Below are 24,336 nucleotides of genomic sequence, written 5' to 3' on the forward strand. Positions count from 1 at the left end.
AGGGCATGACATGATAGGCAGCTGCCTTGATAGCGGGTGGGTGCTGAATGTTCCTAATTGACAAAATAAGATTAATGCTTATGAAGAAATATAAAATCTCATCCCTTCCCCAATATCGCGCCACACCCCTACCCCTTAATTCCCTGGTTGAACTTGATGGACATATGTCTTTTTTCGACCGTACTAACTATGTAACTATGTAACATAACATGGGGGGGGGGGGGTCTCCTGGCTGTTCACACAGGTGTGTCATTGCTGTACATTGACCATGCATTGCTTCTGTGGTATTGCAAAGGCAAAGACAAATGCTTCCAGCCATCCATTGCACTAATGGATTGGTCATCAGCTGGCTGTCTATGTCCCGCATCAATATAGACCAAAGTACAGAGGGTTAGGCTATGCTATTGTGCACCTACCTGATGCATCAGAAGGTGCGAGGCCCTTGCTAAATTCTGTGCACAGACTTTGAGATCTATGCTTTAGACTGTATCTAAACCTGCTCCAACATGGACTGACATTCTGGCCTACTTTCAGCCGATGCGACTTGTCTGTCGCTGAACAGTCGCTTTTTATGTATTCAGCACCTATGTATAATGTTGTAAAAATGCTCTAGAAGCTAAAGTCGCAGAAATGTCACACATATTTGGCCTGCAACTTTCTGTGCGACAAATTCAGACAGGAAAAATCAGTATAAATCCTTAGAAAATTATCCCCCAGTGTCTCCATCTGCTGGCGGTATTGAATAAGCATTGCTGCACTGATGGGGTATGCATTAGACGAAAAAAAAGAAGAAAAAGAAGAATAATACGCCCAGAAAAGAGGCGAAAAGGAGAAAAACGTAAAAAAACGTGAAAAAAAAGTAAGAGGAAGAGAAGGGAAAAAAAGGTGGAAATGGGTTTAAAAGTGATTTCGGCGGAGAATATATATATATATATATATATATATATATATATATATATATATATATGCGCACACACACACATAGATATAAACGTATTCTCCGTTGAGATATTGCAGCCGCTGCTGTGTCCAGGCCCAGGAGCCTTAGCACTGTGCTGTGATGTCACTCAATACCACTGACATCACTAGGTGTAAACAACATCTCTCCTTTGCTGTGTATGTGACTATGGAGCTGTTTGGTGATGTCGTCTATTACGGCCTTCATAGAAGCAACAGGAGATTGTTGCATCCATCTTGAACCCTCAGAACTACAGTGCTATGATGTCACTCACTTCCACAGGCCTTGCAGAGTGTAAACAACAACAACCCAGCTTTGTTGTGTATGTAACCATAGGGATTTGTGATGTCACCTAGAACCTTCACAGCAGCGACAGCTTTATGAGGAGCATCAGCACTGCTCTGCCTGAGCAGAACCATCACCGCCATAGGTTGTCAAATAACCCGGATTTAACCCACACAGGTAAGTCCAATGGGGTGCAGGCATGTCCTCTATGCTTACAGCTTCCCGTGGGTGTTGGTTTGATACCGTTTGGGGACAGCCAAGGAGGCATCTGCAGGCAACAAAGGTAGGTGTGTGCTTGTGTGTGTGTTTCCTATGCAGATCCTAAGCCCAGTGTCACATGCAAGTAGGAGGAGTAAGAAGGGTTCCTGGCAAATCCGGGTTATGGATTGCATTTAAAAAGGCCCCGTGGGAGTGCAATGGGCCCCTGTCTTGCTGCTTAGCAATAATGGTATGGGTTTAGGTTCTGCTGTGTGTACTGGTGGTTGACTGCCCCCCAGCCCAGAGTGTGCATGGAAAATTGTCTGGCAGCCTCCCTGACAGCAAGCAGTGATAGTGCCCATGAAGGGGACCTTGTTGGGCCCGCCCCTTTCACGGTTATCGCTTCTCGGCCTTTTGGCTAAGATCAAGTGTAGTATCTGTTCTTATCAGTTTAATATCTGATACGTCCCCTATCTGGGGACCATATATTAAATGGATTTTTGAGAACGGGGGCCGATTTCGAAGCTTGCTTCCGTCGCCCTATGCATTGACCCGATATGGCAGTATCTTCGGGTACAGTGCACCACCCCCTTACAGGGTTAAAAAGAAAGATTCCTACTTTCATTGCTACCTGCTTGCTGGCTAGCCAGCTAGCCAGCCCTGTGGGCCTTGCTGCTGCTGCAGCCAAAAAACAAAAGGTGGTGCTGCTGCTGCTTCTGCTGCTTCTGCTTCTGCTTGTGTCTGGCCCCTGTTGGAGCGTCCAGGCACAGGACTTCTGCTGCTGCTGACTAAATGGCCTCCTTAATTGGATCATTTGAGTAGCCAGCACACCTGTGCAGGTAGGGCATGACATGATAGGCAGCTGCCTTGATAGCGGGTGGGTGCTGAATGTTCCTAATTGACAAAATAAGATTAATGCTTATGAAGAAATATAAAATCTCATCCCTTCCCCAATATCGCGCCACACCCCTACCCCTTAATTCCCTGGTTGAACTTGATGGACATATGTCTTTTTTCGACCGTACTAACTATGTAACTATGTAACATAACATGGGGGGGGGGGGGGGGGGTCTCCTGGCTGTTCACACAGGTGTGTCATTGCTGTACATTGACCATGCATTGCTTCTGTGGTATTGCAAAGGCAAAGACAAATGCTTCCAGCCATCCATTGCACTAATGGATTGGTCATCAGCTGGCTGTCTATGTCCCGCATCAATATAGACCAAAGTACAGAGGGTTAGGCTATGCTATTGTGCACCTACCTGATGCATCAGAAGGTGCGAGGCCCTTGCTAAATTCTGTGCACAGACTTTGAGATCTATGCTTTAGACTGTATCTAAACCTGCTCCAACATGGACTGACATTCTGGCCTACTTTCAGCCGATGCGACTTGTCTGTCGCTGAACAGTCGCTTTTTATGTATTCAGCACCTATGTATAATGTTGTAAAAATGCTCTAGAAGCTAAAGTCGCAGAAATGTCACACATATTTGGCCTGCAACTTTCTGTGCGACAAATTCAGACAGGAAAAATCAGTATAAATCCTTAGAAAATTATCCCCCAGTGTCTCCATCTGCTGGCGGTATTGAATAAGCATTGCTGCACTGATGGGGTATGCATTAGACGAAAAAAAAGAAGAAAAAGAAGAATAATACGCCCAGAAAAGAGGCGAAAAGGAGAAAAACGTAAAAAAAACGTGAAAAAAAAGTAAGAGGAAGAGAAGGGAAAAAAAGGTGGAAATGGGTTTAAAAGTGATTTCGGCGGAGAATATATATATATATATATATATATATATATATATATATATATATGCGCACACACACACATAGATATAAACGTATTCTCCGTTGAGATATTGCAGCCGCTGCTGTGTCCAGGCCCAGGAGCCTTAGCACTGTGCTGTGATGTCACTCAATACCACTGACATCACTAGGTGTAAACAACATCTCTCCTTTGCTGTGTATGTGACTATGGAGCTGTTTGGTGATGTCGTCTATTACGGCCTTCATAGAAGCAACAGGAGATTGTTGCATCCATCTAGAACCCTCAGAACTACAGTGCTATGATGTCACTCACTTCCACAGGCCTTGCAGAGTGTAAACAACAACAACCCAGCTTTGTTGTGTATGTAACCATAGGGATTTGTGATGTCACCTAGAACCTTCACAGCAGCGACAGCTTTATGAGGAGCATCAGCACTGCTCTGCCTGAGCAGAACCATCACCGCCATAGGTTGTCAAATAACCCGGATTTAACCCACACAGGTAAGTCCAATGGGGTGCAGGCATGTCCTCTATGCTTACAGCTTCCCGTGGGTGTTGGTTTGATACCGTTTGGGGACAGCCAAGGAGGCATCTGCAGGCAACAAAGGTAGGTGTGTGCTTGTGTGTGTGTTTCCTATGCAGATCCTAAGCCCAGTGTCACATGCAAGTAGGAGGAGTAAGAAGGGTTCCTGGCAAATCCGGGTTATGGATTGCATTTAAAAAGGCCCAGTGGGAGTGCAATGGGCCCCTGTCTTGCTGCTTAGCAATAATGGTATGGGTTTAGGTTCTGCTGTGTGTACTGGTGGTTGACTGCCCCCCAGCCCAGAGTGTGCATGGAAAATTGTCTGGCAGCCTCCCTGACAGCAAGCAGTGATAGTGCCCATGAAGGGGACCTTGTTGGGCCCGCCCCTTTCACGGTTATCGCTTCTCGGCCTTTTGGCTAAGATCAAGTGTAGTATCTGTTCTTATCAGTTTAATATCTGATACGTCCCCTATCTGGGGACCATATATTAAATGGATTTTTGAGAACGGGGGCCGATTTCGAAGCTTGCTTCCGTCGCCCTATGCATTGACCCGATATGGCAGTATCTTCGGGTACAGTGCACCACCCCCTTACAGGGTTAAAAAGAAAGATTCCTACTTTCATTGCTACCTGCTTGCTGGCTAGCCAGCTAGCCAGCCCTGTGGGCCTTGCTGCTGCTGCAGCCAAAAAACAAAAGGTGGTGCTGCTGCTGCTTCTGCTGCTTCTGCTGCTTCTGCTTCTGCTTGTGTCTGGCCCCTGTTGGAGCGTCCAGGCACAGGACTTCTGCTGCTGCTGACTAAATGGCCTCCTTAATTGGATCATTTGAGTAGCCAGCACACCTGTGCAGGTAGGGCATGACATGATAGGCAGCTGCCTTGATAGCGGGTGGGTGCTGAATGTTCCTAATTGACAAAATAAGATTAATGCTTATGAAGAAATATAAAATCTCATCCCTTCCCCAATATCGCGCCACACCCCTACCCCTTAATTCCCTGGTTGAACTTGATGGACATATGTCTTTTTTCGACCGTACTAACTATGTAACTATGTAACATAACATGGGGGGGGGGGGGGTCTCCTGGCTGTTCACACAGGTGTGTCATTGCTGTACATTGACCATGCATTGCTTCTGTGGTATTGCAAAGGCAAAGACAAATGCTTCCAGCCATCCATTGCACTAATGGATTGGTCATCAGCTGGCTGTCTATGTCCCGCATCAATATAGACCAAAGTACAGAGGGTTAGGCTATGCTATTGTGCACCTACCTGATGCATCAGAAGGTGCGAGGCCCTTGCTAAATTCTGTGCACAGACTTTGAGATCTATGCTTTAGACTGTATCTAAACCTGCTCCAACATGGACTGACATTCTGGCCTACTTTCAGCCGATGCGACTTGTCTGTCGCTGAACAGTCGCTTTTTATGTATTCAGCACCTATGTATAATGTTGTAAAAATGCTCTAGAAGCTAAAGTCGCAGAAATGTCACACATATTTGGCCTGCAACTTTCTGTGCGACAAATTCAGACAGGAAAAATCAGTATAAATCCTTAGAAAATTATCCCCCAGTGTCTCCATCTGCTGGCGGTATTGAATAAGCATTGCTGCACTGATGGGGTATGCATTAGACGAAAAAAAAGAAGAAAAAGAAGAATAATACGCCCAGAAAAGAGGCGAAAAGGAGAAAAACGTAAAAAAACGTGAAAAAAAAGTAAGAGGAAGAGAAGGGAAAAAAAGGTGGAAATGGGTTTAAAAGTGATTTCGGCGGAGAAATATATATATATATATATATATATATATATATATATATATATATATATATATGCGCACACACACACATAGATATAAACGTATTCTCCGTTGAGATATTGCAGCCGCTGCTGTGTCCAGGCCCAGGAGCCTTAGCACTGTGCTGTGATGTCACTCAATACCACTGACATCACTAGGTGTAAACAACATCTCTCCTTTGCTGTGTATGTGACTATGGAGCTGTTTGGTGATGTCGTCTATTACGGCCTTCATAGAAGCAACAGGAGATTGTTGCATCCATCTTGAACCCTCAGAACTACAGTGCTATGATGTCACTCACTTCCACAGGCCTTGCAGAGTGTAAACAACAACAACCCAGCTTTGTTGTGTATGTAACCATAGGGATTTGTGATGTCACCTAGAACCTTCACAGCAGCGACAGCTTTATGAGGAGCATCAGCACTGCTCTGCCTGAGCAGAACCATCACCGCCATAGGTTGTCAAATAACCCGGATTTAACCCACACAGGTAAGTCCAATGGGGTGCAGGCATGTCCTCTATGCTTACAGCTTCCCGTGGGTGTTGGTTTGATACCGTTTGGGGACAGCCAAGGAGGCATCTGCAGGCAACAAAGGTAGGTGTGTGCTTGTGTGTGTGTTTCCTATGCAGATCCTAAGCCCAGTGTCACATGCAAGTAGGAGGAGTAAGAAGGGTTCCTGGCAAATCCGGGTTATGGATTGCATTTAAAAAGGCCCCGTGGGAGTGCAATGGGCCCCTGTCTTGCTGCTTAGCAATAATGGTATGGGTTTAGGTTCTGCTGTGTGTACTGGTGGTTGACTGCCCCCCAGCCCAGAGTGTGCATGGAAAATTGTCTGGCAGCCTCCCTGACAGCAAGCAGTGATAGTGCCCATGAAGGGGACCTTGTTGGGCCCGCCCCTTTCACGGTTATCGCTTCTCGGCCTTTTGGCTAAGATCAAGTGTAGTATCTGTTCTTATCAGTTTAATATCTGATACGTCCCCTATCTGGGGACCATATATTAAATGGATTTTTGAGAACGGGGGCCGATTTCGAAGCTTGCTTCCGTCGCCCTATGCATTGACCCGATATGGCAGTATCTTCGGGTACAGTGCACCACCCCCTTACAGGGTTAAAAAGAAAGATTCCTACTTTCATTGCTACCTGCTTGCTGGCTAGCCAGCTAGCCAGCCCTGTGGGCCTTGCTGCTGCTGCAGCCAAAAAACAAAAGGTGGTGCTGCTGCTGCTTCTGCTGCTTCTGCTTCTGCTTGTGTCTGGCCCCTGTTGGAGCGTCCAGGCACAGGACTTCTGCTGCTGCTGACTAAATGGCCTCCTTAATTGGATCATTTGAGTAGCCAGCACACCTGTGCAGGTAGGGCATGACATGATAGGCAGCTGCCTTGATAGCGGGTGGGTGCTGAATGTTCCTAATTGACAAAATAAGATTAATGCTTATGAAGAAATATAAAATCTCATCCCTTCCCCAATATCGCGCCACACCCCTACCCCTTAATTCCCTGGTTGAACTTGATGGACATATGTCTTTTTTCGACCGTACTAACTATGTAACTATGTAACATAACATGGGGGGGGGGGGTCTCCTGGCTGTTCACACAGGTGTGTCATTGCTGTACATTGACCATGCATTGCTTCTGTGGTATTGCAAAGGCAAAGACAAATGCTTCCAGCCATCCATTGCACTAATGGATTGGTCATCAGCTGGCTGTCTATGTCCCGCATCAATATAGACCAAAGTACAGAGGGTTAGGCTATGCTATTGTGCACCTACCTGATGCATCAGAAGGTGCGAGGCCCTTGCTAAATTCTGTGCACAGACTTTGAGATCTATGCTTTAGACTGTATCTAAACCTGCTCCAACATGGACTGACATTCTGGCCTACTTTCAGCCGATGCGACTTGTCTGTCGCTGAACAGTCGCTTTTTATGTATTCAGCACCTATGTATAATGTTGTAAAAATGCTCTAGAAGCTAAAGTCGCAGAAATGTCACACATATTTGGCCTGCAACTTTCTGTGCGACAAATTCAGACAGGAAAAATCAGTATAAATCCTTAGAAAATTATCCCCCAGTGTCTCCATCTGCTGGCGGTATTGAATAAGCATTGCTGCACTGATGGGGTATGCATTAGACGAAAAAAAAGAAGAAAAAGAAGAATAATACGCCCAGAAAAGAGGCGAAAAGGAGAAAAACGTAAAAAAACGTGAAAAAAAAGTAAGAGGAAGAGAAGGGAAAAAAAGGTGGAAATGGGTTTAAAAGTGATTTCGGCGGAGAAATATATATATATATATATATATATATATATATATGCGCACACACACACATAGATATAAACGTATTCTCCGTTGAGATATTGCAGCCGCTGCTGTGTCCAGGCCCAGGAGCCTTAGCACTGTGCTGTGATGTCACTCAATACCACTGACATCACTAGGTGTAAACAACATCTCTCCTTTGCTGTGTATGTGACTATGGAGCTGTTTGGTGATGTCGTCTATTACGGCCTTCATAGAAGCAACAGGAGATTGTTGCATCCATCTTGAACCCTCAGAACTACAGTGCTATGATGTCACTCACTTCCACAGGCCTTGCAGAGTGTAAACAACAACAACCCAGCTTTGTTGTGTATGTAACCATAGGGATTTGTGATGTCACCTAGAACCTTCACAGCAGCGACAGCTTTATGAGGAGCATCAGCACTGCTCTGCCTGAGCAGAACCATCACCGCCATAGGTTGTCAAATAACCCGGATTTAACCCACACAGGTAAGTCCAATGGGGTGCAGGCATGTCCTCTATGCTTACAGCTTCCCGTGGGTGTTGGTTTGATACCGTTTGGGGACAGCCAAGGAGGCATCTGCAGGCAACAAAGGTAGGTGTGTGCTTGTGTGTGTGTTTCCTATGCAGATCCTAAGCCCAGTGTCACATGCAAGTAGGAGGAGTAAGAAGGGTTCCTGGCAAATCCGGGTTATGGATTGCATTTAAAAAGGCCCCGTGGGAGTGCAATGGGCCCCTGTCTTGCTGCTTAGCAATAATGGTATGGGTTTAGGTTCTGCTGTGTGTACTGGTGGTTGACTGCCCCCCAGCCCAGAGTGTGCATGGAAAATTGTCTGGCAGCCTCCCTGACAGCAAGCAGTGATAGTGCCCATGAAGGGGACCTTGTTGGGCCCGCCCCTTTCACGGTTATCGCTTCTCGGCCTTTTGGCTAAGATCAAGTGTAGTATCTGTTCTTATCAGTTTAATATCTGATACGTCCCCTATCTGGGGACCATATATTAAATGGATTTTTGAGAACGGGGGCCGATTTCGAAGCTTGCTTCCGTCGCCCTATGCATTGACCCGATATGGCAGTATCTTCGGGTACAGTGCACCACCCCCTTACAGGGTTAAAAAGAAAGATTCCTACTTTCATTGCTACCTGCTTGCTGGCTAGCCAGCTAGCCAGCCCTGTGGGCCTTGCTGCTGCTGCAGCCAAAAAACAAAAGGTGGTGCTGCTGCTGCTTCTGCTGCTTCTGCTTCTGCTTGTGTCTGGCCCCTGTTGGAGCGTCCAGGCACAGGACTTCTGCTGCTGCTGACTAAATGGCCTCCTTAATTGGATCATTTGAGTAGCCAGCACACCTGTGCAGGTAGGGCATGACATGATAGGCAGCTGCCTTGATAGCGGGTGGGTGCTGAATGTTCCTAATTGACAAAATAAGATTAATGCTTATGAAGAAATATAAAATCTCATCCCTTCCCCAATATCGCGCCACACCCCTACCCCTTAATTCCCTGGTTGAACTTGATGGACATATGTCTTTTTTCGACCGTACTAACTATGTAACTATGTAACATAACATGGGGGGGGGGGGGTCTCCTGGCTGTTCACACAGGTGTGTCATTGCTGTACATTGACCATGCATTGCTTCTGTGGTATTGCAAAGGCAAAGACAAATGCTTCCAGCCATCCATTGCACTAATGGATTGGTCATCAGCTGGCTGTCTATGTCCCGCATCAATATAGACCAAAGTACAGAGGGTTAGGCTATGCTATTGTGCACCTACCTGATGCATCAGAAGGTGCGAGGCCCTTGCTAAATTCTGTGCACAGACTTTGAGATCTATGCTTTAGACTGTATCTAAACCTGCTCCAACATGGACTGACATTCTGGCCTACTTTCAGCCGATGCGACTTGTCTGTCGCTGAACAGTCGCTTTTTATGTATTCAGCACCTATGTATAATGTTGTAAAAATGCTCTAGAAGCTAAAGTCGCAGAAATGTCACATATATTTGGCCTGCAACTTTCTGTGCGACAAATTCAGACAGGAAAAATCAGTATAAATCCTTAGAAAATTATCCCCCAGTGTCTCCATCTGCTGGCGGTATTGAATAAGCATTGCTGCACTGATGGGGTATGCATTAGACGAAAAAAAAGAAGAAAAAGAAGAATAATACGCCCAGAAAAGAGGCGAAAAGGAGAAAAACGTAAAAAAACGTGAAAAAAAAGTAAGAGGAAGAGAAGGGAAAAAAAGGTGGAAATGGGTTTAAAAGTGATTTCGGCGGAGAAATATATATATATATATATATATATATATATATATATATATATATATATATGCGCACACACACACATAGATATAAACGTATTCTCCGTTGAGATATTGCAGCCGCTGCCGTGTCCAGGCCCAGGAGCCTTAGCACTGTGCTGTGATGTCACTCAATACCACTGACATCACTAGGTGTAAACAACATCTCTCCTTTGCTGTGTATGTGACTATGGAGCTGTTTGGTGATGTCGTCTATTACGGCCTTCATAGAAGCAACAGGAGATTGTTGCATCCATCTTGAACCCTCAGAACTACAGTGCTATGATGTCACTCACTTCCACAGGCCTTGCAGAGTGTAAACAACAACAACCCAGCTTTGTTGTGTATGTAACCATAGGGATTTGTGATGTCACCTAGAACCTTCACAGCAGCGACAGCTTTATGAGGAGCATCAGCACTGCTCTGCCTGAGCAGAACCATCACCGCCATAGGTTGTCAAATAACCCGGATTTAACCCACACAGGTAAGTCCAATGGGGTGCAGGCATGTCCTCTATGCTTACAGCTTCCCGTGGGTGTTGGTTTGATACCGTTTGGGGACAGCCAAGGAGGCATCTGCAGGCAACAAAGGTAGGTGTGTGCTTGTGTGTGTGTTTCCTATGCAGATCCTAAGCCCAGTGTCACATGCAAGTAGGAGGAGTAAGAAGGGTTCCTGGCAAATCCGGGTTATGGATTGCATTTAAAAAGGCCCCGTGGGAGTGCAATGGGCCCCTGTCTTGCTGCTTAGCAATAATGGTATGGGTTTAGGTTCTGCTGTGTGTACTGGTGGTTGACTGCCCCCCAGCCCAGAGTGTGCATGGAAAATTGTCTGGCAGCCTCCCTGACAGCAAGCAGTGATAGTGCCCATGAAGGGGACCTTGTTGGGCCCGCCCCTTTCACGGTTATCGCTTCTCGGCCTTTTGGCTAAGATCAAGTGTAGTATCTGTTCTTATCAGTTTAATATCTGATACGTCCCCTATCTGGGGACCATATATTAAATGGATTTTTGAGAACGGGGGCCGATTTCGAAGCTTGCTTCTGTCGCCCTATGCATTGACCCGATATGGCAGTATCTTCGGGTACAGTGCACCACCCCCTTACAGGGTTAAAAAGAAAGATTCCTACTTTCATTGCTACCTGCTTGCTGGCTAGCCAGCTAGCCAGCCCTGTGGGCCTTGCTGCTGCTGCAGCCAAAAAACAAAAGGTGGTGCTGCTGCTGCTTCTGCTGCTTCTGCTTGTGTCTGGCCCCTGTTGGAGCGTCCAGGCACAGGACTTCTGCTGCTGCTGACTAAATGGCCTCCTTAATTGGATCATTTGAGTAGCCAGCACACCTGTGCAGGTAGGGCATGACATGATAGGCAGCTGCCTTGATAGCGGGTGGGTGCTGAATGTTCCTAATTGACAAAATAAGATTAATGCTTATGAAGAAATATAAAATCTCATCCCTTCCCCAATATCGCGCCACACCCCTACCCCTTAATTCCCTGGTTGAACTTGATGGACATATGTCTTTTTTCGACCGTACTAACTATGTAACTATGTAACATAACATGGGGGGGGGGGGGGGGGGGTCTCCTGGCTGTTCACACAGGTGTGTCATTGCTGTACATTGACCATGCATTGCTTCTGTGGTATTGCAAAGGCAAAGACAAATGCTTCCAGCCATCCATTGCACTAATGGATTGGTCATCAGCTGGCTGTCTATGTCCCGCATCAATATAGACCAAAGTACAGAGGGTTAGGCTATGCTATTGTGCACCTACCTGATGCATCAGAAGGTGCGAGGCCCTTGCTAAATTCTGTGCACAGACTTTGAGATCTATGCTTTAGACTGTATCTAAACCTGCTCCAACATGGACTGACATTCTGGCCTACTTTCAGCCGATGCGACTTGTCTGTCGCTGAACAGTCGCTTTTTATGTATTCAGCACCTATGTATAATGTTGTAAAAATGCTCTAGAAGCTAAAGTCGCAGAAATGTCACACATATTTGGCCTGCAACTTTCTGTGCGACAAATTCAGACAGGAAAAATCAGTATAAATCCTTAGAAAATTATCCCCCAGTGTCTCCATCTGCTGGCGGTATTGAATAAGCATTGCTGCACTGATGGGGTATGCATTAGACGAAAAAAAAGAAGAAAAAGAAGAATAATACGCCCAGAAAAGAGGCGAAAAGGAGAAAAACGTAAAAAAACGTGAAAAAAAAGTAAGAGGAAGAGAAGGGAAAAAAAGGTGGAAATGGGTTTAAAAGTGATTTCGGCGGAGAAATATATATATATATATATATATATATATATATATATATATATATATATTTATATATATGCGCACACACACACATAGATATAAACGTATTCTCCGTTGAGATATTGCAGCCGCTGCTGTGTCCAGGCCCAGGAGCCTTAGCACTGTGCTGTGATGTCACTCAATACCACTGACATCACTAGGTGTAAACAACATCTCTCCTTTGCTGTGTATGTGACTATGGAGCTGTTTGGTGATGTCGTCTATTACGGCCTTCATAGAAGCAACAGGAGATTGTTGCATCCATCTTGAACCCTCAGAACTACAGTGCTATGATGTCACTCACTTCCACAGGCCTTGCAGAGTGTAAACAACAACAACCCAGCTTTGTTGTGTATGTAACCATAGGGATTTGTGATGTCACCTAGAACCTTCACAGCAGCGACAGCTTTATGAGGAGCATCAGCACTGCTCTGCCTGAGCAGAACCATCACCGCCATAGGTTGTCAAATAACCCGGATTTAACCCACACAGGTAAGTCCAATGGGGTGCAGGCATGTCCTCTATGCTTACAGCTTCCCGTGGGTGTTGGTTTGATACCGTTTGGGGACAGCCAAGGAGGCATCTGCAGGCAACAAAGGTAGGTGTGTGCTTGTGTGTGTGTTTCCTATGCAGATCCTAAGCCCAGTGTCACATGCAAGTAGGAGGAGTAAGAAGGGTTCCTGGCAAATCCGGGTTATGGATTGCATTTAAAAAGGCCCCGTGGGAGTGCAATGGGCCCCTGTCTTGCTGCTTAGCAATAATGGTATGGGTTTAGGTTCTGCTGTGTGTACTGGTGGTTGACTGCCCCCCAGCCCAGAGTGTGCATGGAAAATTGTCTGGCAGCCTCCCTGACAGCAAGCAGTGATAGTGCCCATGAAGGGGACCTTGTTGGGCCCGCCCCTTTCACGGTTATCGCTTCTCGGCCTTTTGGCTAAGATCAAGTGTAGTATCTGTTCTTATCAGTTTAATATCTGATACGTGTTACGCCGAGCGCTCCGGGTCCTCGCTCCTCCCCGGAGCGCTCGCTTCACCTCCTCCGCTGCAGCGCCCCGGTCACGTCCTCTGACCCGGGGCGCTGCGATCCTGCTGCTAGCCGGGATGCGATTCGCGATGCGGGTAGCGCCCGCTCGCGATGCGCACCCCGGCTCTCCTACCTGACTCGCTCCCCGTCTGTTCTGTCCCGGCGCGCGCGGCCCCGCTCCCTAGGGCGCGCGCGCGCCGGGTCTCTGCGATTTAAAGGGCCACTGCGCCGCTGATTGGCGCAGTGGTTCCAATTAGAGTTATCACCTGTGCACTCCCTATATTACCTCACTTCCCTTGCACTCCCTTGCCGGATCTTGTTGCCTTAGTGCCAGTGAAAGCGTTCCTTGTGTGTCCCTTGCCAGTGTTTCCAGACCTTCTGCCGTTGCCCCTGACTACGATCCTTGCTGCCTGCCCCGACCTTCTGCTACGTCCGACCTTGCTTCTGCCTACTCCCTTGTACCGCGCCTATCTTCAGCAGCCAGAGAGGTGAGCCGTTGCTAGTGGATACGACCTGGTCACTACCGCCGCAGCAAGACCATCCCGCTTTGCGGCGGGCTCTGGTGAAAACCAGTAGTGGCTTAGAACCGGTCCACTAGCACGGTCCACGCCAATCCCTCTCTGGCACAGAGGGTCCACTACCTGCCAGCCGGCATCGTGACAGTAGATCCGGCCATGGATCCCGCTGAAGTTCCTCTGCCAGTTGTCGCTGACCTCACCACGGTGGTCGCCCAGCAGTCACAACAGATTGCGCAACAAGGCCAACAGCTGTCTCAACTGACCGTTATGCTACAACAGTTGCTACCACAGCTTCAGCAGTCATCTCCTCCGCCAGCTCCTGCACCTCCTCCGCAGCGAGTGGCCGCTCCTGGGATACGCTTATCCTTGCCGGATAAGTTTGATGGGGACTCTAAGTTTTGCCGTGGCTTCCTTTCCCAATGTTCCCTGCATCTGGAGATGATGTCGGACCTGTTTCCCACTGAAAGGTCTAAGGTGGCTTTCGTAGTCAGTCTTCTGTCCGGAAAAGCCCTGTCATGGGCCACACCGCTCTGGGACCGCAATGACCCCGTCACTGCCTCAGTACACTCCTTCTTCTCGGAAATCCGAAGTGTCTTTGAGGAACCTGCCCGAGCCTCTTCTGCTGAGACTGCCCTGTTGAACCTGGTCCAGGGTAATTCTTCCGTTGGCGAGTATGCCGTACAATTCCGTACACTTGCTTCAGAATTGTCCTGGAATAATGAGGCCCTCTGCGCGACCTTCAAAAAAGGCCTATCCAGCAACATTAAAGATGTTCTGGCCGCACGAGAAATTCCTGCTAATCTACATGAACTTATTCACCTAGCCACTCGCATTGACATGCGTTTTTCTGAAAGGCGTCAGGAACTCCGCCAAGATATGGACTCTGTTCGCACGAGGCGTTTCGTCTCCTCGGCTCCTCTCTCCTCTGGTCCCCTGCAATCTGTTCCTGTGCCTCCCGCCGTGGAGGCTATGCAGGTCGACCGGTCTCGCCTGACACCTCAAGAGAGGACACGACGCCGTATGGAGAACCTCTGCCTGTACTGTGCTAGTACCGAACACTTCCTGAGGGATTGTCCTATCCGTCCTCCCCGCCTGGAAAGACGTACGCTGACTCCGCACAAAGGTGAGACAGTCCTTGATGTCTACTCCGCTTCTCCACGTCTTACTGTGCCTGTGCGGATGTCTGCTTCTGCCTTCTCCTTCTCTACAGTGGCCTTCTTGGACTCTGGTTCTGCAGGAAATTTTATTTTGGCCTCTCTCGTCAACAGGTTCAACATCCCAGTGACCAGTCTCGCCAGACCCCTCTACATCAATTGTGTAAATAATGAAAGATTGGACTGTACCATACGTTTCCGCACGGAGCCCCTTCTTATGAGCATCGGATCTCATCATGAGAGGATTGAACTTTTGGTCCTCCCCAATTGCACCTCGGAGATTCTCCTTGGACTTCCCTGGCTTCAACTTCATTCCCCAACCCTGGATTGGTCCACTGGGGAGATCAAGAGTTGGGGGTCCTCTTGTTCCAAGAACTGTCTAAAACCGGTTCCCAGTAACCCTTGCCGTAACTCTGTGGTTCCTCCAGTAACCGGTCTCCCCAAGGCCTATATGGACTTCGCGGATGTTTTCTGCAAAAAACAAGCTGAGACTCTACCTCCTCACAGGCCTTATGATTGCCCTATCGACCTCCTCCCGGGTACTACTCCACCCCGGGGCAGAATTTATCCTCTCTCTGCCCCAGAGACTCTTGCCATGTCCGAATACGTCCAGGAGAATCTAAAAAGGGGCTTTATCCGTAAATCCTCCTCTCCTGCCGGAGCCGGATTTTTCTTTGTCTCCAAAAAAGATGGCTCCCTACGTCCTTGCATTGACTACCGCGGTCTTAATAAAATCACGGTTAAGAACCGCTACCCCTTACCCCTCATCTCTGAACTCTTTGATCGCCTCCAAGGTGCCCACATCTTCACTAAATTGGACTTAAGAGGCGCCTATAACCTCATCCGCATCAGAGAGGGGGACGAGTGGAAAACGGCATTTAACACCAGAGATGGACACTTTGAGTATCTGGTCATGCCCTTTGGACTGTGCAATGCCCCTGCCGTCTTCCAAGACTTTGTCAATGAAATTTTTCGTGATCTATTATACTCCTGTGTTGTGGTATATCTGGACGATATCCTAATTTTTTCTGCCAATCTAGAGGAACACCGCCGGCATGTCCGTATGGTTCTTCAGAGACTTCGTGACAACCAACTCTATGCCAAAATTGAGAAATGTCTGTTTGAATGCCAATCTCTTCCTTTTCTAGGATATTTGGTCTCTGGCCAGGGACTACAGATGGATCCAGACAAACTCTCTGCCGTCTTAAATTGGCCACGCCCCTCCGGACTCCGTGCTATCCAACGCTTTTTGGGGTTCGCCAATTATTACAGGCAATTTATTCCACATTTTTCTACCATTGTGGCTCCTATCGTGGCTTTAACCAAGAAAAATGCTGATCCCAAGTCCTGGCCTCCTCAAGCAGAAGACTCCTTTAAACAACTCAAGTCTGCCTTTTCTTCGGCTCCCGTGCTCTCCAGACCTGACCCTTCCAAACCCTTCCTATTGGAGGTTGATGCCTCCTCAGTAGGAGCTGGAGCTGTTCTTCTACAAAAAAATCCTTCCGGGCATGCTGTCACTTGTGGTTTTTTCTCTAGGACCTTCTCTCCAGCGGAGAGGAACTACTCCATCGGGGATCGAGAACTTCTAGCCATTAAATTAGCACTTGAGGAATGGAGGCATCTGCTGGAGGGATCAAGATTTCCTGTTATTATCTACACCGACCACAAGAACCTCTCCTACCTCCAGTCGGCCCAACGGCTGAATCCTCGCCAGGCCCGGTGGTCTCTGTTCTTTGCCCGATTTAATTTTGAGATTCACTTTCGTCCTGCCGATAAGAACATTAGAGCCGATGCTCTCTCTCGTTCCTCGGATGCCTCAGAAGTTGATCTCCCTCCGCAACACATCATTCCACCTGACTGCCTGATCTCCACTTCTCCTGCCTCCATCAGACAGACTCCTCCAGGAAAGACCTTTGTTTCTCCACGCCAACGCCTCGGAATCCTCAAATGGGGTCACTCCTCCCATCTCGCAGGTCATGCGGGCATCAAGAAATCTGTGCAACTCATCTCCCGCTTCTATTGGTGGCCAACTCTGGAGACGGATGTTGGGGACTTTGTGCGAGCCTGCACTATCTGTGCCCGGGATAAGACTCCTCGCCAGAAGCCCGCTGGTTTTCTTCATCCTCTGCCTGTCCCCGAACAGCCTTGGTCTCTGATTGGTATGGATTTTATTACTGATTTACCCCCTTCCCGTGGCAACACCGTTATTTGGGTGGTCGTTGATCGATTCTCCAAAATGGCACATTTCATTCCTCTTCCTGGTCTTCCTTCTGCGCCTCAGTTGGCTAAACAATTTTTTGTACACATTTTTCGTCTTCACGGGTTGCCTACGCAGATTGTCTCGGATAGAGGGGTCCAATTCGTGTCTAAATTCTGGAGAGCTCTCTGTAAACAACTCAAGATTAAATTAAATTTTTCCTCTGCATATCATCCCCAGTCCAATGGACAAGTAGAAAGAATTAACCAGATCCTGGGTGATTATTTGCGACATTTTGTTTCCTCCCGCCAGGATGACTGGGCAGATCTCCTTCCATGGGCTGAATTCTCGTATAACTTCAGGGTCTCTGAATCTTCCTCCAAATCCCCATTTTTCGTGGTGTACGGCCGTCACCCTCTTCCCCCCCTCCCTACCCCCTTGCCCTCTGGTCTGCCCGCTGTGGATGAAATTTCTCGTGACCTTTCCATTATATGGAGAGAGACCCAAAATTCTCTCTTACAGGCTTCTTCACGCATGAAGAGGTTCGCGGATAAGAAAAGAAGAGCTCCCCCCGTTTTTTCCCCTGGAGACAAGGTATGGCTCTCCGCTAAATATGTCCGCTTCCGTGTCCCTAGCTACAAGTTGGGACCACGCTATCTTGGTCCTTTCAAAATTCTGTGTCAAATTAATCCTGTCTCTTATAAACTTCTTCTTCCTCCTTCTCTTCGTATCCCTAATGCCTTTCACGTCTCTCTTCTCAAACCACTCATCCTCAACCGTTTTTCTCCCAAATCTGTTCCTCCCACTCCTGTTTCCGGCTCCTCGGACGTCTTCTCGGTCAAGGAGATTTTGGCTGCCAAAAAGGTCAGAGGAAAAAATTTTTTTTTAGTAGACTGGGAGGGTTGTGGTCCTGAAGAGAGATCCTGGGAACCTGAGGACAACATCCTTGACAAAAGTCTGCTCCTCAGGTTCTCAGGCTCCAAGAAGAGGGGGAGACCCAAGGGGGGGGGTACTGTTACGCCGAGCGCTCCGGGTCCTCGCTCCTCCCCGGAGCGCTCGCTTCACCTCCTCCGCTGCAGCGCCCCGGTCACGTCCTCTGACCCGGGGCGCTGCGATCCTGCTGCTAGCCGGGATGCGATTCGCGATGCGGGTAGCGCCCGCTCGCGATGCGCACCCCGGCTCTCCTACCTGACTCGCTCCCCGTCTGTTCTGTCCCGGCGCGCGCGGCCCCGCTCCCTAGGGCGCGCGCGCGCCGGGTCTCTGCGATTTAAAGGGCCACTGCGCCGCTGATTGGCGCAGTGGTTCCAATTAGAGTTATCACCTGTGCACTCCCTATATTACCTCACTTCCCTTGCACTCCCTTGCCGGATCTTGTTGCCTTAGTGCCAGTGAAAGCGTTCCTTGTGTGTCCCTTGCCAGTGTTTCCAGACCTTCTGCCGTTGCCCCTGACTACGATCCTTGCTGCCTGCCCCGACCTTCTGCTACGTCCGACCTTGCTTCTGCCTACTCCCTTGTACCGCGCCTATCTTCAGCAGCCAGAGAGGTGAGCCGTTGCTAGTGGATACGACCTGGTCACTACCGCCGCAGCAAGACCATCCCGCTTTGCGGCGGGCTCTGGTGAAAACCAGTAGTGGCTTAGAACCGGTCCACTAGCACGGTCCACGCCAATCCCTCTCTGGCACAGAGGGTCCACTACCTGCCAGCCGGCATCGTGACAATACGTCCCCTATCTGGGGACCATATATTAAATGGATTTTTGAGAACGGGGGCCGATTTCGAAGCTTGCTTCCGTCGCCCTATGCATTGACCCGATATGGCAGTATCTTCGGGTACAGTGCACCACCCCCTTACAGGGTTAAAAAGAAAGATTCCTACTTTCATTGCTACCTGCTTGCTGGCTAGCCAGCCCTGTGGGCCTTGCTGCTGCTGCAGCCAAAAAACAAAAGGTGGTGCTGCTGCTGCTTCTGCTGCTTCTGCTTCTGCTTGTGTCTGGCCCCTGTTGGAGCGTCCAGGCACAGGACTTCTGCTGCTGCTGACTAAATGGCCTCCTTAATTGGATCATTTGAGTAGCCAGCACACCTGTGCAGGTAGGGCATGACATGATAGGCAGCTGCCTTGATAGCGGGTGGGTGCTGAATGTTCCTAATTGACAAAATAAGATTAATGCTTATGAAGAAATATAAAATCTCATCCCTTCCCCAATATCGCGCCACACCCCTACCCCTTAATTCCCTGGTTGAACTTGATGGACATATGTCTTTTTTCGACCGTACTAACTATGTAACTATGTAACATAACATGGGGGGGGGGGGGTCTCCTGGCTGTTCACACAGGTGTGTCATTGCTGTACATTGACCATGCATTGCTTCTGTGGTATTGCAAAGGCAAAGACAAATGCTTCCAGCCATCCATTGCACTAATGGATTGGTCATCAGCTGGCTGTCTATGTCCCGCATCAATATAGACCAAAGTACAGAGGGTTAGGCTATGCTATTGTGCACCTACCTGATGCATCAGAAGGTGCGAGGCCCTTGCTAAATTCTGTGCACAGACTTTGAGATCTATGCTTTAGACTGTATCTAAACCTGCTCCAACATGGACTGACATTCTGGCCTACTTTCAGCCGATGCGACTTGTCTGTCGCTGAACAGTCGCTTTTTATGTATTCAGCACCTATGTATAATGTTGTAAAAATGCTCTAGAAGCTAAAGTCGCAGAAATGTCACACATATTTGGCCTGCAACTTTCTGTGCGACAAATTCAGACAGGAAAAATCAGTATAAATCCTTAGAAAATTATCCCCCAGTGTCTCCATCTGCTGGCGGTATTGAATAAGCATTGCTGCACTGATGGGGTATGCATTAGACGAAAAAAAAGAAGAAAAAGAAGAATAATACGCCCAGAAAAGAGGCGAAAAGGAGAAAAACGTAAAAAAACGTGAAAAAAAAGTAAGAGGAAGAGAAGGGAAAAAAAGGTGGAAATGGGTTTAAAAGTGATTTCGGCGGAGAAATATATATATATATATATATATATATATATATATATATATATATGCGCACACACACACATAGATATAAACGTATTCTCCGTTGAGATATTGCAGCCGCTGCTGTGTCCAGGCCCAGGAGCCTTAGCACTGTGCTGTGATGTCACTCAATACCACTGACATCACTAGGTGTAAACAACATCTCTCCTTTGCTGTGTATGTGACTATGGAGCTGTTTGGTGATGTCGTCTATTACGGCCTTCATAGAAGCAACAGGAGATTGTTGCATCCATCTTGAACCCTCAGAACTACAGTGCTATGATGTCACTCACTTCCACAGGCCTTGCAGAGTGTAAACAACAACAACCCAGCTTTGTTGTGTATGTAACCATAGGGATTTGTGATGTCACCTAGAACCTTCACAGCAGCGACAGCTTTATGAGGAGCATCAGCACTGCTCTGCCTGAGCAGAACCATCACCGCCATAGGTTGTCAAATAACCCGGATTTAACCCACACAGGTAAGTCCAATGGGGTGCAGGCATGTCCTCTATGCTTACAGCTTCCCGTGGGTGTTGGTTTGATACCGTTTGGGGACAGCCAAGGAGGCATCTGCAGGCAACAAAGGTAGGTGTGTGCTTGTGTGTGTGTTTCCTATGCAGATCCTAAGCCCAGTGTCACATGCAAGTAGGAGGAGTAAGAAGGGTTCCTGGCAAATCCGGGTTATGGATTGCATTTAAAAAGGCCCCGTGGGAGTGCAATGGGCCCCTGTCTTGCTGCTTAGCAATAATGGTATGGGTTTAGGTTCTGCTGTGTGTACTGGTGGTTGACTGCCCCCCAGCCCAGAGTGTGCATGGAAAATTGTCTGGCAGCCTCCCTGACAGCAAGCAGTGATAGTGCCCATGAAGGGGACCTTGTTGGGCCCGCCCCTTTCACGGTTATCGCTTCTCGGCCTTTTGGCTAAGATCAAGTGTAGTATCTGTTCTTATCAGTTTAATATCTGATACGTCCCCTATCTGGGGACCATATATTAAATGGATTTTTGAGAACGGGGGCCGATTTCGAAGCTTGCTTCCGTCGCCCTATGCATTGACCCGATATGGCAGTATCTTCGGGTACAGTGCACCACCCCCTTACAGGGTTAAAAAGAAAGATTCCTACTTTCATTGCTACCTGCTTGCTGGCTAGCCAGCTAGCCAGCCCTGTGGGCCTTGCTGCTGCTGCAGCCAAAAAACAAAAGGTGGTGCTGCTGCTGCTTCTGCTGCTTCTGCTTCTGCTTGTGTCTGGCCCCTGTTGGAGCGTCCAGGCACAGGACTTCTGCTGCTGCTGACTAAATGGCCTCCTTAATTGGATCATTTGAGTAGCCAGCACACCTGTGCAGGTAGGGCATGACATGATAGGCAGCTGCCTTGATAGCGGGTGGGTGCTGAATGTTCCTAATTGACAAAATAAGATTAATGCTTATGAAGAAATATAAAATCTCATCCCTTCCCCAATATCGCGCCACACCCCTACCCCTTAATTCCCTGGTTGAACTTGATGGACATATGTCTTTTTTCGACCGTACTAACTATGTAACTATGTAACATAACATGGGGGGGGGGGGGGGGTCTCCTGGCTGTTCACACAGGTGTGTCATTGCTGTACATTGACCATGCATTGCTTCTGTGGTATTGCAAAGGCAAAGACAAATGCTTCCAGCCATCCATTGCACTAATGGATTGGTCATCAGCTGGCTGTCTATGTCCCGCATCAATATAGACCAAAGTACAGAGGGTTAGGCTATGCTATTGTGCACCTACCTGATGCATCAGAAGGTGCGAGGCCCTTGCTAAATTCTGTGCACAGACTTTGAGATCTATGCTTTAGACTGTATCTAAACCTGCTCCAACATGGACTGACATTCTGGCCTACTTTCAGCCGATGCGACTTGTCTGTCGCTGAACAGTCGCTTTTTATGTATTCAGCACCTATGTATAATGTTGTAAAAATGCTCTAGAAGCTAAAGTCGCAGAAATGTCACACATATTTGGCCTGCAACTTTCTGTGCGACAAATTCAGACAGGAAAAATCAGTATAAATCCTTAGAAAATTATCCCCCAGTGTCTCCATCTGCTGGCGGTATTGAATAAGCATTGCTGCACTGATGGGGTATGCATTAGACGAAAAAAAAGAAGAAAAAGAAGAATAATACGCCCAGAAAAGAGGCGAAAAGGAGAAAAACGTAAAAAAACGTGAAAAAAAAGTAAGAGGAAGAGAAGGGAAAAAAAGGTGGAAATGGGTTTAAAAGTGATTTCGGCGGAGAATATATATATATATATATATATATATATATATATATATATATGCGCACACACACACATAGATATAAACGTATTCTCCGTTGAGATATTGCAGCCGCTGCTGTGTCCAGGCCCAGGAGCCTTAGCACTGTGCTGTGATGTCACTCAATACCACTGACATCACTAGGTGTAAACAACATCTCTCCTTTGCTGTGTATGTGACTATGGAGCTGTTTGGTGATGTCGTCTATTACGGCCTTCATAGAAGCAACAGGAGATTGTTGCATCCCTCTTGAACCCTCAGAACTACAGTGCTATGATGTCACTCACTTCCACAGGCCTTGCAGAGTGTAAACAACAACAACCCAGCTTTGTTGTGTATGTAACCATAGGGATTTGTGATGTCACCTAGAACCTTCACAGCAGCGACAGCTTTATGAGGAGCATCAGCACTGCTCTGCCTGAGCAGAACCATCACCGCCATAGGTTGTCAAATAACCCGGATTTAACCCACACAGGTAAGTCCAATGGGGTGCAGGCATGTCCTCTATGCTTACAGCTTCCCGTGGGTGTTGGTTTGATACCGTTTGGGGACAGCCAAGGAGGCATCTGCAGGCAACAAAGGTAGGTGTGTGCTTGTGTGTGTGTTTCCTATGCAGATCCTAAGCCCAGTGTCACATGCAAGTAGGAGGAGTAAGAAGGGTTCCTGGCAAATCCGGGTTATGGATTGCATTTAAAAAGGCCCCGTGGGAGTGCAATGGGCCCCTGTCTTGCTGCTTAGCAATAATGGTATGGGTTTAGGTTCTGCTGTGTGTACTGGTGGTTGACTGCCCCCCAGCCCAGAGTGTGCATGGAAAATTGTCTGGCAGCCTCCCTGACAGCAAGCAGTGATAGTGCCCATGAAGGGGACCTTGTTGGGCCCGCCCCTTTCACGGTTATCGCTTCTCGGCCTTTTGGCTAAGATCAAGTGTAGTATCTGTTCTTATCAGTTTAATATCTGATACGTCCCCTATCTGGGGACCATATATTAAATGGATTTTTGAGAACGGGGGCCGATTTCGAAGCTTGCTTCCGTCGCCCTATGCATTGACCCGATATGGCAGTATCTTCGGGTACAGTGCACCACCCCCTTACAGGGTTAAAAAGAAAGATTCCTACTTTCATTGCTACCTGCTTGCTGGCTAGCCAGCTAGCCAGCCCTGTGGGCCTTGCTGCTGCTGCAGCCAAAAAACAAAAGGTGGTGCTGCTGCTGCTTCTGCTGCTTCTGCTTGTGTCTGGCCCCTGTTGGAGCGTCCAGGCACAGGACTTCTGCTGCTGCTGACTAAATGGCCTCCTTAATTGGATCATTTGAGTAGCCAGCACACCTGTGCAGGTAGGGCATGACATGATAGGCAGCTGCCTTGATAGCGGGTGGGTGCTGAATGTTCCTAATTGACAAAATAAGATTAATGCTTATGAAGAAATATAAAATCTCATCCCTTCCCCAATATCGCGCCACACCCCTACCCCTTAATTCCCTGGTTGAACTTGATGGACATATGTCTTTTTTCGACCGTACTAACTATGTAACTATGTAACATAACATGGGGGGGGGGGGGGGGGGTCTCCTGGCTGTTCACACAGGTGTGTCATTGCTGTACATTGACCATGCATTGCTTCTGTGGTATTGCAAAGGCAAAGACAAATGCTTCCAGCCATCCATTGCACTAATGGATTGGTCATCAGCTGGCTGTCTATGTCCCGCATCAATATAGACCAAAGTACAGAGGGTTAGGCTATGCTATTGTGCACCTACCTGATGCATCAGAAGGTGCGAGGCCCTTG

The 24,336-nt window shown here is 47.8% G+C and overlaps 7 non-coding genes and 2 pseudogenes across 7 annotated transcripts; all 9 read left to right on the forward strand.

Annotated features, from left to right (window-relative positions):
* The first annotated feature begins 1,839 nt into the window (after positions 1-1,839).
* Positions 1,840-2,030, forward strand: LOC130333344 (U2 spliceosomal RNA). The gene has a single exon (XR_008875560.1). It is a non-coding gene; the product is annotated as a U2 spliceosomal RNA (small nuclear RNA).
* Positions 2,031-4,123: 2,093 nt separating this feature from the next.
* LOC130333345 (U2 spliceosomal RNA) lies at positions 4,124-4,314 on the forward strand. Its single transcript, XR_008875561.1, has one exon. It is a non-coding gene; the product is annotated as a U2 spliceosomal RNA (small nuclear RNA).
* Positions 4,315-6,420: 2,106 nt separating this feature from the next.
* Positions 6,421-6,611, forward strand: LOC130333348 (U2 spliceosomal RNA). The gene has a single exon (XR_008875563.1). It is a non-coding gene; the product is annotated as a U2 spliceosomal RNA (small nuclear RNA).
* Positions 6,612-8,688: 2,077 nt separating this feature from the next.
* Positions 8,689-8,879, forward strand: LOC130333349 (U2 spliceosomal RNA). Its single transcript, XR_008875564.1, has one exon. It is a non-coding gene; the product is annotated as a U2 spliceosomal RNA (small nuclear RNA).
* Positions 8,880-10,973: 2,094 nt separating this feature from the next.
* Positions 10,974-11,164, forward strand: LOC130333228 (U2 spliceosomal RNA). Its single transcript, XR_008875463.1, has one exon. It is a non-coding gene; the product is annotated as a U2 spliceosomal RNA (small nuclear RNA).
* A 2,102-nt stretch (positions 11,165-13,266) lies between these two features.
* LOC130333297 (U2 spliceosomal RNA) lies at positions 13,267-13,391 on the forward strand (annotated as a pseudogene).
* A 5,521-nt stretch (positions 13,392-18,912) lies between these two features.
* LOC130333303 (U2 spliceosomal RNA) lies at positions 18,913-19,090 on the forward strand (annotated as a pseudogene).
* Positions 19,091-21,170: 2,080 nt separating this feature from the next.
* Positions 21,171-21,361, forward strand: LOC130333350 (U2 spliceosomal RNA). The gene has a single exon (XR_008875565.1). It is a non-coding gene; the product is annotated as a U2 spliceosomal RNA (small nuclear RNA).
* Positions 21,362-23,449: 2,088 nt separating this feature from the next.
* LOC130333351 (U2 spliceosomal RNA) lies at positions 23,450-23,640 on the forward strand. The gene has a single exon (XR_008875566.1). It is a non-coding gene; the product is annotated as a U2 spliceosomal RNA (small nuclear RNA).
* Positions 23,641-24,336: the final 696 nt, after the last annotated feature.

The sequence above is a fragment of the Hyla sarda genome, unplaced genomic scaffold (assembly GCF_029499605.1).
Source record: "Hyla sarda isolate aHylSar1 unplaced genomic scaffold, aHylSar1.hap1 scaffold_402, whole genome shotgun sequence".
In the NCBI taxonomy this organism is placed as follows: Eukaryota; Metazoa; Chordata; class Amphibia; order Anura; family Hylidae; genus Hyla; species Hyla sarda.